Source organism: Mauremys reevesii, linkage group 3 (genome assembly GCF_016161935.1).
Source record: "Mauremys reevesii isolate NIE-2019 linkage group 3, ASM1616193v1, whole genome shotgun sequence".
Classification (NCBI taxonomy): Eukaryota; Metazoa; Chordata; order Testudines; family Geoemydidae; genus Mauremys; species Mauremys reevesii.
Genome location: NC_052625.1, coordinates 133365386 through 133378391, shown reverse-complemented (window position 1 = coordinate 133378391; position 13006 = coordinate 133365386). Strand labels below are relative to the sequence as shown.

General features: G+C 37.1%; 1 protein-coding gene across 4 annotated transcripts in view; it reads left to right on the top strand.

Moving 5' to 3' along the window:
* GRIK2 (glutamate ionotropic receptor kainate type subunit 2) overlaps positions 1–13006 on the top strand; it is a 591552-nt gene that overhangs the window by 418081 nt on the left and 160465 nt on the right. Inside the window, exon 14 of one of the 4 annotated variants that reach the window (XR_005596176.1) lies at positions 6637–6853. The exons of the other annotated variants lie outside the window; for them this stretch is intronic. The gene's annotated coding sequence lies outside the window, so the exon portion shown is untranslated. The remainder of the gene's footprint in view (positions 1–6636; positions 6854–13006) is intronic. 4 annotated transcript variants of the gene reach the window in all.

Sequence of the window (13006 nt, the reverse complement as noted above, 5' to 3'; positions counted from 1 at the left end):
CACTACCCAAGAATACACACCTCACTACCTTCAAAAAACAATTCAAAATGAGATCATACAGTTACTGGCAACAAAACAGAAGATTGTGGCAGATCTGAAGTCATCAGGATATTAGTCTCTTATTCTGGACTGCACACCTGACAGCAGCCATACAGAACAAATTACTTTAATGGTGCATTTTGTAACAACAGCAGAACCTAGTGAAAATGTCCCTGCAATGGTCACTGTCAGAGAGCATTTTCTAGAATTTATTGACATTGATGATACCACAGGAGCTGGTATAACAAATGTGCTTCTTAAAAAGCTGGAAGATACGGGAATTGCGATACCTGACATGAGAGGTCAGGGCTATGATTATGGTGCCAAGATGAGAGGAAAGAACAGAGAAGTGCAGACATGGATCCAAGAGTTATACCCTCAAGCTTTTTTTGTTCCATGAAGTTCTCATTCATGGAACTTGGTAGTCAGTGATGCAGCATCAGCTTCTCGTGAGGCTGCTGAATTTTTTAATGTAATTCAAAGCATCTATGTATTTTTCTCTGCATCAACTCATCGATGGCAAATTTTGAAGCAACATCTGGTAACATCCTCCCTGACACTGAAATCACTGAGTGCCACACAATGGGAAAGTCGAGTGGAGGTGATAAAGCCTATAAACACCAAATTGGGAAGATAGATGATGCCATAGTTGCCATTATGGAGGATAATGCTATGACAGGAACTGTTCATGGGAGAAGTGTGGCAGAGGGAAATGGAATCACCAGAAACATACATAACTTCAAATTTCTGTGTGGCTTAGTGTTGTGGCATGACATACTGTTTGAAATAAATGTTGTAAGCAAGAGACTCCAAGGTGTTGACCTTGATATATGTGGAGCAATGGAACAACTGGACAAAGCAAAGTCATACCTACAGTCTTACCGGTCAGATGAGGGATTTCACAACATTCTGAAGAGTGCATAGAAGTTGGCAGAGGAACTTCACATTGAATCTATTTTCCCACCCATTCAAGAATGCAAGAGTCACTGAAGAAGATGACATTTTGATTACAAGGCACAGGATAATCCCATAAGAGACCCCAAACAACAGTTCAAAGTTGAATTCTTTAACCAGGTGCTAGATTTTGCAATACAGTCAGTTGAAGAATGTTTCATGCAGCTCAAGGAACACAGCAGTATATTTGGGATGTTGTATGATATTCCAAAACTCCTCTCTATACCTGAAGAAGACCTACACCAACAATGCAGGGCACTAGAGACAATGTTGACACATGATGACATGCGCGATATTGATGCGAGTGATTTAGGTGATGAACTGAAAGCCCTTTCAAGATACATTTCAGCAGGATCAACTCCAAAGGCTATTCTGGAATATATGTGCACAAATAAGATGACCACCCTCTTTCCAAATGTTTTTGTTGCTCAGCGCATACTTCTAACACTTCCTGTAACAGTTGCCAGTGGAGAACGCAGCTTCTCTAAGCTGAAGTTAATAAAAACACATCTATGCTTCACAATTACACAGGAGAGGCTGGTCGGCCTTGCAATCATCTTAATAGAACATGAGGTGGCCCAGACTATGGATCTTCAGGAAGCAGTTAAAATCTTTGCAACCAAGAAGGCATGGAAAGCACCACTTTGATTATTCAAATAGATAAAAATGCCAGTGTTAACTATGCAGACAAGAAAAGTTTCATTTGCTGTTCAGGCGTTTGAAAGTTAAGTGTTACTTAAAATTTTTGAACAAGACATTTTAAGTTGTTAGTTCTACTTTAATGGGGTAGGTAGCAGAACAGTACCATGAGAGGAGTGGAACAGGAAGAAGGAAGAATTGAGACCTTTCAAAGTTTTGGCTCAAGCGAAGGGGCATGGGGGCGTCATTTGAGCTCTCCACCACAGGTGCCAAAATGTTGTGGGCCAGCCCTGTGGACACCTCATCACAGGTTCCATGGAAGAAAGTCCGAAGGTGCTTGTAGAAGAAGCAGGGTATTGAGGCTAGCATATATGATGGAGTGAAGGCGATTTTAATCTAGTGGTAAGATATTTGAGCAAATAGTTAAAGTGGGGATAAATTATGAAAGACTTGGAAGATATGGACAAGATGTTTATACGTGCAGTGAAATAAGAAGAGCCAGGGTAGGTACTAAAAGATGGGAATGAAAGAGTCGGAATGGTAAATCAAGCAGATGAGTTAAGAATTGGTATTTTGAATGGCTTTCAGTAAGGGTGAGATTGCAGGTATTGAGGCCAGAGAGAAGGAGTCAAGTCATGAGACGATATGGGCCCAGACAAGAGTTTTGGCAGTGTGGATGGAGAGAAAAAGTTAGATCTTGCATATGTTGTGCAGGAAAAAGCAAGTTTTAGACACAGTCTGCATGATTGGGGCAAAAGGGAGGATTGAATCAAAGATAAAGCCAAGGTAATGGGTGAGAGGGCTAGTGCCACCATGCCTCCTGTCAACCATGATAAAGGCAGGTGGGAAAGATTAGGAGCTCACTTTATGGAAGAGAATGGATTTCTATACATGTCAACCAGATGTTAGCTTCTTAAGCAGTTTGAACCTAATCCTGAGAGCAGACAAGCAGTTGCTCATCTTGAAATAAAAGAAAGTTGTGCTTGCTTAGTCCTACTCATTATTTAGGCCCCAGTTCAACAAAGCCCCTCAACACAGGCACATATATAGTCCCATTGACTTCATTGAGACTACTCATGAATGTAAAGTTAGATACATGCTTAAGTACTTTATTAACTCAGGGTCTTTGCTCAAAGAAAAAACGCACATTCAAAAGACAATGTGAGAGTTATTGAAATCTCCATAAACATATTGACTATGTTGTGATGGAGCAATACTGAGAAGAATAACAGAATTATGGAAAATGTTGGGACAATTTAGCAATCTGATAGCAATCTAGCATTAGAGCCGAGATGGTAGGCCTATAGTGCTCACACTGAAGTCAGTGGCAAACCTTTCAGTGTCTTTAGTTGGAGTGGATTGGGCCTGAAATATTTTTGATAGGCTCGGTAAAGAGTTTTGTTTGTTTTACTGTTGGCAATATTTCAGTCAGATATTTTGTGATCGTTTTGCTGCAGAGACGGAGGAAATGCAGGTCATGAGCAATTAATTGATATATAAGCATGTCTCCTTAGATTGCAGATGGACTTTCACGAGTATGCATTGGGGGGCCATAACTACAAGAGGCTGAACTCCCTTAATACCATCTGAAGTCAACAGGAGTTAAGAGTGCTCCCACATCTGGGATAACTTGACCTTCATCATGTTTCATAGTAGATTTAATCTATCAAAAATCCTCTCTACATTTTCCTTAAAACAGAACTGAAGGCCTCAATTGATTGGCGTACCAAAAAACCTTATTTTAAGTATGTGAGTTGTCCAAGAAAGCCAATGGGACTAATCCCTTGCTTGAAATTAAATATGTGCTTAGGTACCTTACTGAATTGGAGCCATGATACAATTAAAGAGAGAGATGTTGGCACATAATACTCTGTATTTTCTCAGGCCAAACTCATACTGGTTTGAGTGGGGCTTTGCCTGAATAAGAATTTTGTAAAAGCAGAGTAAGAAGCTGAGGATTTGGTCCAGTTATATGGATATGATTTTGAATGGTAGTATATACAAAGAACAGCTCTTAGGATGTTATTTTGAAATCACATGACTATTTGTATCAGTATCAGAATTCCACAAAAGTATTAGAAAAGGATTCACTAAATTTAAATAAAATGCTCAAAATATTAGAAAATTTGAATGTGTTTTTGGCAAAACTCATGAAAGTGAATGCCACCATGTAAACCACTGGTTTAATTTTACGAATGAAATCTCAATTGCTTGATTTTGTTATTTAAAATGCATTCTACTTTCAGATTTGTAAATGCTTGAGAGAAAACATTGCACTCTTTTTGAACATGGTATTCTGATGGTTTAGTGAGGTTACAAAGACCATGTCCAAAGTGCCTGCATTAACAGCTCTCATCTTGGCTTCTGACTACACTGCAATCGTTTTTATATTCCTGTCACTATGATGGGTGACATTTAATGTACAGTGAAGGGCAACAATGAATTATTATGCACTCTAAAATGGATAACTGTTTTGCTGGGATGCTCAATGTTAAACTAATCTGCTGTCAAGTATGCTGTTGTCATGTTGAAATGAAATGCCAATTTTGTTGCAAGCCCTTAGAATGAACTTGCCCCACCTTATACTCAGAAATCCATACACTTTTTGAATTTCAAAATATAATTTCACTATTTATGTTTTAGTCTGAATAATACTTCATTATGTGTAATTAAGAGTTCTGCTGCAATTATAAACTTCCTCCCCCACCTTCCTACAAAAAATTTAGACTGAACTGTAGAAGTTGTGTTGAGTGTTTCAGTTCTATACTGAATACCCAATTTCTTTTCTCGTGCACTCTTTTAGTTGATACTAACCTGTCACTTTTTAAGTAGAAATACTGATTTGCTTATTATATTAATCATTATTTAGTATTACTAAGTAGAGCAAGTATCATTGCAGCATATTATTGATTTAGTTATTCTCTGATCTTTGGGTTTAGCTTAGTTTGTTGAAAACTGCATGTTGGACCCTACTTTGTCAGATCTTATAATCAGTGGTGTCTATGAACATTCACAACTTCAGAATATCATTTTATTTTTAGAAGGCCTAACTGTGATTAAGGACATAATATGGTTTGCAAGGAACAATATATTCTGATAAATTGTACTACCAGTGTCTTGCACTCACCACTTCTTCCCAATAATGTCAATTTGGGTAATATGGAATATGCAAATAACTGCATAATGAAAGCACTATCAGTATGATATATCAGTATGATTAAAACTTAAAAATAATAGAGATACAGTGGTTCTCCTGTGTTTATCACATTATAAGGGAAAAGGAATCACACACTTACCCACTGCCTTCCCAGTGCCTCCTTAGCACCTGTCTTTAATATTGGATTTTGAAGCTCCCTGAGGCAGGAAGACTGCCTAGCTGTAGTCTTAGAAAATGTGTCAGCTCAATAAATATTTTGGTAGACTAGCTTCTGGTAACTCTAGTCAGCCCTTGCCAATTCGTTTCAATTTAGGAACACTACAATGCCTAGCTAAGTAAATCACAGAAGTTAATTGTTTTAGTTCGTAGTGCTGTAGACATATAAGCATCACCATTGTTCTCTTAAACCTATGTGAATCTGATTACTCAGTAAAATATTAAGTTCTTTTATAAAGGGAGAATGTTTTATTTAAACATGAAAGGTTCCAAATAATTATTTCACAGTGTGTGTGTGGAGTATGTGGCTATAATTAAAACATATCCATGGAGGTGGGTGTGGATATCAGTACATCAGATATTTTTAATTATAGTCCCAATATTGCAAACACTTGGTACTGCACATAATGTATATGCTGAGTATTCTCATATCAGTGATCCCAATATATATGTAATATTAAGTGTTTGCAAAATTAGTCTATGTAAATAAATTCTGAAGTATGGAAGTATGAATCCTGCAGCTATGTTCACCTGGGCACAAGGGGTCCACCTCAATGGAGTTATGTGCAGAATTGGAATATTTTTTAAAATAAAACTTGTAGTAAAATTGTTCTTCAATATATGCGATTTGGCTGAACTTACTTTTTAATATTTGTTGTAGATATAAACTGATAAGGCTTACAAACACAAACTGCTATTATAGAAATGTAAGCCTCAATCCTGCAGAGAGAGACATGCTGTTGTACATTTATACCATTGTGCATCCCTTTGCAGAATCAGCGCATAAAAAGTAATGCAGGAGTTGCATTACATTTTTTATTTTCCTACACTATGCATGTAGATGTCTCTTTCCTGTACAGTTTCTAGCTTCTTTAATGAGCTACATGCAGGGGCGGCTCTACAAAGTAGGCTGCCCCAAGCAGCGCGGAGCGCTGCGCCGCCCTTCCCCAGTCCCGCGGCGGGTCCCCTCTTCCCGTGGCTCCGGCTTCCTGGGGAGGGCGGCATTTGGCTCCGGTGGAGCTCCCGCCGGCATGCCTGCGGCAGGTCCACCGGAGCCCGGCGGGACGAGCAGTCATGCCTGCGGGAGCTCAACCGCGGAGCCGCGGGAAGACGAGACCCGCCGCAGTCATGCCTGCGGCAGGTCCGCTCGTCCCAGGCTCCGGTGGACCTGCCGCAGGCATGACTGCGGCGGGTCTCGTCTTCCCGCGGCTCCGCGGTTGAGCTCCCGCGGGCATGCCGGCGGGAGCTCCACCGGAGCCAAATGACGCCCTCCCCAGGATGCCGCCCCAAGCGGGCGCTTGGCCCGCTGGTGCCTAGAGCCGCCCCTGGCTACATGTAATTCCTAATCATAAAAATACAAACTGTATAAAAATACTAATTTATTTATATGTCTATAAAGAAATGTAGGATAATATATTTATCTAAATTATTATGGGTATATACCAACATATGAAGAAAAAGATCAGAGGTATATTTTTATTCTCCAGTTATGAATTAGAAATAAGAACAATATATCGTAGTCCATTGTAGCATATTAATTAAGACTTCTAATAATAATTAATAATTATAACAATTCCACTTTCCTGTTGACTGAAAATCTTTATACTAATATACAATTCTGTTATTTTTAGTTGTTTCTAGGGGGAAAAATGGATATCATATGCCACCACAATATTGCTCAAAGTGGCTACCATTAAAAGCTCAGCACTTTCCCACAAGTTGGGTTCAAGATATGGAAAGATTATAGTATGAAGAAAGTTTAAAAGACTGACTCTATTCAGTTTAGATAGTACATGAATAAGAAGAGATATGAGAGAGTTATAGACAATAGTGAATAATGTGATGAAGGTAAATCATAGTTTCCTATTTACCCTTTCTCATAATGCAAGTGAAAAGGAACATTAAATCAAATTGAAAGGCAACAGATTTTTTGCTGTGCTCTGTTGTTCTACACAGTTGATAATTAACATGTGGAACTCACTTGCAAAAGGTATTATTGAGGCCAAGAATTTAGTGGGAATCAAAAAAGAATTGGACATTTTTATAGATATGAGAACATTGTAACAAGTTACATTTGATAAGAATTTTACAGGCTATAAAGAAATTTCCCCCACAGCCAGGTTATTCCATAATTGTCTCCTATGGGATTTTGTGCACTTTCTTTTTAAGCATCTGGTACTGGCAATTGTCAGAGACGGTATGGAACTAGACAGAATGCTCATCTGGTATAACAATTCTTTTGTTCCCAAGTAGTATGTGAGAAACCCCAGTTATTTCACATTTTCAATAAACTAACTTTAAGTACAGAGAAATAATGATATCTTATTCAAGTAAATGGACTACTCACAGTGTATAAAGGTAAACACAGGAGTATGTCTTTGTAGGATGAGTACTTTAAATACTGCTCTGAGTAAATGCTGTCCTTCTTATGACAACTGCTGTAGTTTGTGCTCACAAGGCCGGAGAGTGGGAGAGCTGGGAGCAAAATCATGCATGGGATGGGTGTGAAGAAAGAAGGCCAACACAGTTCTCAGTATACACAGTTCTCAGTATGCAGTCCTGAAGATTTCATATTTTACACACTTTCTTCTGCATCATTATAGTATAAGGATTCATGAAAGCTTTGCTAGATGCTGTGGGCCTGATCCATTGAAGTCCATGGAAAGATTCCCACAGACTTCAAAAGGCATTAGGTAACATCCAGTACACATAGTAGAGCAAAGATAGTGTGGGCTAGAGCGAATTGGTGAAAAAGCTATGAATTAAATTAATATATGTACAGTAAAATGTCCTATTGTGTTTACTGAGTTAGTATTTGAAGCAATGGTGAAAAAAAACAGCCTTGAGTTTAGGCCTTATGAATGTTACCGGCATCATGACCATTACAAAACAAGGGCTGCAACTGTCATCTAAGTTGGTTCAGAATATGCACCTGAATACTGATTTTAATGTAGTCAAATGAAAATTAGGTAAGTTCCCTGCTTCCCCTATTAATAATTCCTGGTTTGCAAATTTATGTCTAGCAGGCTAAACAGCATGCATGGAGGACATAAACTGTTTTTGCTAAAATTATTTCATAATAAATGGTAAACAGAACGGTAAACAGGTAAGCTTTTTCTCTTGTGGACAAAGACTTCCAAAAATCATAAATGTTTCAGTTAGAGAAATGTGTGTGTAAATTGAAGCCACTGCCTTGTTAAATGTAAATCTCTGGGAAATAAATTCAAATTAGTATTAAGTGACAAAAAGAAAAAAAAAGAGGATTGTTTTTGTACTGAAAACTGAAAAAATACAAAGCCATAACATAATAATTAATGCAGTACTGTTTAACTACTAACATAAATAAGCTATTTTCAGAGCCATTTATTTAAATAACAGCTGATGGAAAAGCAGTTTTTTCAGAACAATATGTTTCACTTAGTTTTAAGTCCAAAGATGAAAAATGTTTTATGTTCCTATAGGTATTTTAAAGAATTTCTCTGTTTGCTGTGCTATAAATATATTTTTAAACTTTATTTTCTCTCCTTTTACACAGTGTATGTAATTTTGATATTCAATTTTAAAAATTCAGAAAAGGTGCACACACAATAGTAGAAAGCACTAAATCATAAAAATAAATGCTAGTGCACATATATTTTAGTATATACATTAGCATTCAGCTTGTACTTTTTTATAAATCGTTTTTGTATAAAAGCATGTGTGTGTATATATATATGTGTGTGTGTGTGTGTGTTATTTGATTATGTAGATTGTGAACATTAGCCATCGGTAAATATATTTAAAATATATTGGCTTGATAGAAATAATGTAGATATGAACTTAATATGTTTTATATAGTTTATACTGCTGGTAAATTATGCTAAAAAAGCAAGTATGTTTACAAGAAATTGTTAGTGACATACTGCCTTTGATTGAGAACCCTACATAAAAATAAAGTGCAGTCTCTCTCTTTCAGATTTCTGATATTGACTGCATTATCACCCATTTGATCTGAGAAACTCCACTGGAGCAATTAATTCTTGGCACATTGCTGTTTTAAATCTTGTTCAGTTGGGTTTCAATTCAAACTTTTTTTTTTGTTTTGGTTGAAACATCAAAGCAATAGTTTAACCAAAGAGGTTTTAAGAACAACAAAGAACAGAGAGCTTGTGGTCAGTTGTAAGCATTTTTGCTAAACAGTTAACTGTGCTATGATCGCTGCATTTACAGAATACAGTAGAATACTTGTTGATGAACCGTTTTCCTCTTTTATTCTCAATTTTAAAGCCACTCTGCTATCAAATAAATATAGGGGCCAAAATAGTCACTCATATTATGAGACAATTTAAATTTATATGGACAATTTTTGACAGTATTTTATTTATAATAGTCAAGCCAGCTGCAGCTTGATTTGGACCCATTCTTCCAGTTGTTTACTCAGAGAAAAAAAATGCTGAAATAATTAGGACTTATGCCTGAGTAAGGATTGAGTGTTTGATGTCTAATGAGGTTTTCAGAAAAATAAGCTGGAATGTGTGTTTTTCTGAGGAGAATGTATTTTAATATGTCTTCCACTTTAAGACATAAGCATATTAAAATACTGTAGTTGTACCTGGATGCAAATACTGTATTTTGGAACCACAATACATTTTAATTTTGTTTTGAAAGATCTGTCTCAAGGAAATTCCTGGAACCCAAACAATGTTTTTTATTGTTTCCTAACATGTCTTGGTATTCTTCTTGAAGATGCCAGAATCAAGCAGGGTCACTGGGGGGGGGGAGTGGGGCAATTTACCCCAGGCCCCACAGGGGCCCCCACAAGAATATAGCATTCTATAATATTGCAACTTTTTTTTATGGAAGGGGCCCCCGAAATTGCTTTGCCCCAGGTCCCCTGAATCCTCTGGGTGGCCCTGGAATCAAGGATATTTTGCATTTGAAATTAAGAAGCAAGAGAGATCATTAATCATCCTATTCTCTGACCCTTCCTTACTCCCTATTTTAATATATGTGTTTAATCTGTGCTGAAGGAGTATTCACGCCAATGTACTGGATTAATCCTTTTTATTATAGTACCATGGTGCCATGTTTACAGGCAAAATGAAATGGCTTTTTTAGGAAGAAAAAATGTTTTTCAAGATAAAAGTAGAATACAGTTTATAGATCAGTGTTTTTTGAAACACAAACTATTTTCTCCTCTACTTACCAGTTCCTCCTTTACTTAATTACCAAGACATGATCAATGAGTTCTGTGTTTCCTCTACTTTAGTTGATAATAATATTAACATCTCAAGCAATGTAAAGATTACAGGGCCATTCTTTGTGAATGGCTTCTGTATCAGTGATCCCATCAGCTTTGGCAGGAGAAATGCAGAAACATGAGTTGTGATGCTGAAGGGTAAAATAAAGCTAATCTTTTAGGTACCCCTTTTATTTGAATTTCAAACTAAGATTTATTGATGAAAACTCTAAACAGTATGATCCAAGTTCTGTGTCAACCATGCAATCCCACTGTCTTTACTGAGACTTCATGAGGTTTCGGTTAGCACTGAATTTGGTGTAGGGGGAAAAAAAAATGTTTTCCCACAGAGAGACATATCTAACATTTTACTATTCTATAAAATAAAATGTAATTTTTTGGGGTAGGTGAATTACTTTTAGAATTAAAAAAAAATGGAGATCCTCACTCAGGTTTCAAAGATAGTTTTGCCTGAGTAAGGACTGCAAGTCTGTAGTTTAAAGGCCATTTTTTTAAGATTAATTTTCACCAATTACAGTGTTGTACCAACAAAAGTGTTTAGTCACTTTTGTTGGTAAATTGGACAGATTTCACTGGGTCACATTTACTGCTTGACAGCTTAAAATTGAGGCAATTGCATCTTTGAAGTGGTATCTAGAATTCCTTAATAAAACATGTTAGCTAAGTCTTACAACAATTTGTAACACAAGTCTTAACAGAATAGGCAAATAGTGGGTTAGTTTTTGAGTTTCTCCAAGAGATTTAGTAGCTGTGCATACTAAAAGCAGTGGCACTATGTTTGTTGTTGATTAACCTCATACTGCGGTTTATGGACTTTTTCACCTACATTCCATTCCTCAGAACTGCCAGGAACTGTATGGTATTGGAGCAGTTTTAGAGTAGATAGTACCAATTTAACTGACACCGTGGTGTCAGAACAAAGCTTTAGGAGCTCGGAGGAGGGTGGCTAAGTGAAGGGAGGTTTGCATTCTTCATTGTAAAACAACTACATTTGTAAAATGAAGACGTGCCGAGTTTGGTCAGTTAATAGCTATGGCATTATTAATAATCATTGTTACAACTTTTGCAATCAAGCTTGAACCCAGTGAAAATAGTGAATGCCACAAGTTCTTGAAAACTGTATAGCTAGAGGAGAAATTTCCTCAATCTGCATAAAACTATTCAGGCTTTATGTGGGTATAGTGCAGAGCAATCAGAGAGGTGACTTCTACCACCACAACTAAGGGCCAGGGTCCCAGGCTGCCCCTCCTCCCACTCTCCAGTATCACAGGTAGTAGCTGTTCAAGCATATGGCTAGAATAATGTCCAAGGCACCTCTGCACCAGTACTGCTGGGTACTAGGGCCACTAGATACACATAAACCTGGATCTGCAGCCAATTCCTATCCTGCCCTCACTGTACATTTCTGCATTGACCTAAATGGGTCTGGTGTGGAGACACAGGCACCTCTAAGAAGCTGTTCCTATGTGCAGCTTACATATGGCCCTTGCAATGGCCCTTGCACCAGGAATGAATTTCAACTATAGATTGCCTTTTTTGTTTTTCTTTTTCCAGTACATTTTTACTTAACATGTAACAAATATTCTATAAGGGTCAGTTTGAGGTTGTTGGATGTTAACCCTCGTTTACATATCAGATGCATCAAAAATAGTACTTAAAACATTACAAATCATGCAGAGAATATATACAGTAAATACCAAAAAATGGTGAACTCAGCACAACCATCAGCCCACAAGGTTTAAAATTGGACCCTAATGCATGTTAAACATGTCCATCAGGAGGACAAGCCACAATTTTTATCTGCACAGTTCTGATTTGCTTGTCTTCAGCAAGTGGACAGGTGGCAATTTTGAATGCCTCATCTTTAAATGGATGCAATTATCACAAGATTATACACTCCACCATGTAAGGCATTCATGCATTTTAATCTTTTGTTTACAGCCTCCTAGCGCTTCTCATACTTTCTCATTGAAAGCTAATGCACAGTATTATAGCTTAGGTCTTCGCCTATTTAAAATAAAAAATGTTGTTAGCTGACTGAACTATTTAATAAATTGTGCAAGCTTTGTTGCTATTACAAATAATTAAGAAGAATTGTTTCCTAATGCTTGTGTAACCTCAAAAGAGAAGTGGATATGTACATGACATTTTAAAAAGATGCCAGTAACTGCTTTACTACAGTAGATCTATATCTTCATGGTTTGGGGGCTTATAATGCCATCAATTGAAAAACTGTGGCAATTATACATAATGTAGCTCTTTAGAATTGGTGCAAACCAAGCCATGAGTATGCAACACATTTTAGCTGACAGGAACACACAGTAGATACTGATATATGAAACTGGCTACATTTTTGTCTTCTGATGTACCTTGAGGGAATAAAAATTATGTGATTAAACTAACTTGCCACTGGACATTAACAAATCTTCAGAGAAATACAGATAAATCTTGACTTTTCATGAAGACAGATTTGGTAGTAGCACTAGGACACTGCTTGATTTCAATAGTTATGAATGTAATGATATACTCAAAGAGATTTTGGCTGCAATTGATATTAGATGTGAGGATATAATTTGTTCCAGAAATTGAAGTGAAGGAAAGAAATCTCTAGAGCTGAGAGTTCCAAGTGCAAAAAATCCATTTTTCCCCTTCAGTCTTCTAATCACATGCTAAGAAGTAATATATTAGTAATACCAACAACAAAAAACATAACCTATTGTGCCTGTCCTTTTTTTGTGTACTTTAATCTTCAGTTTCCTCTT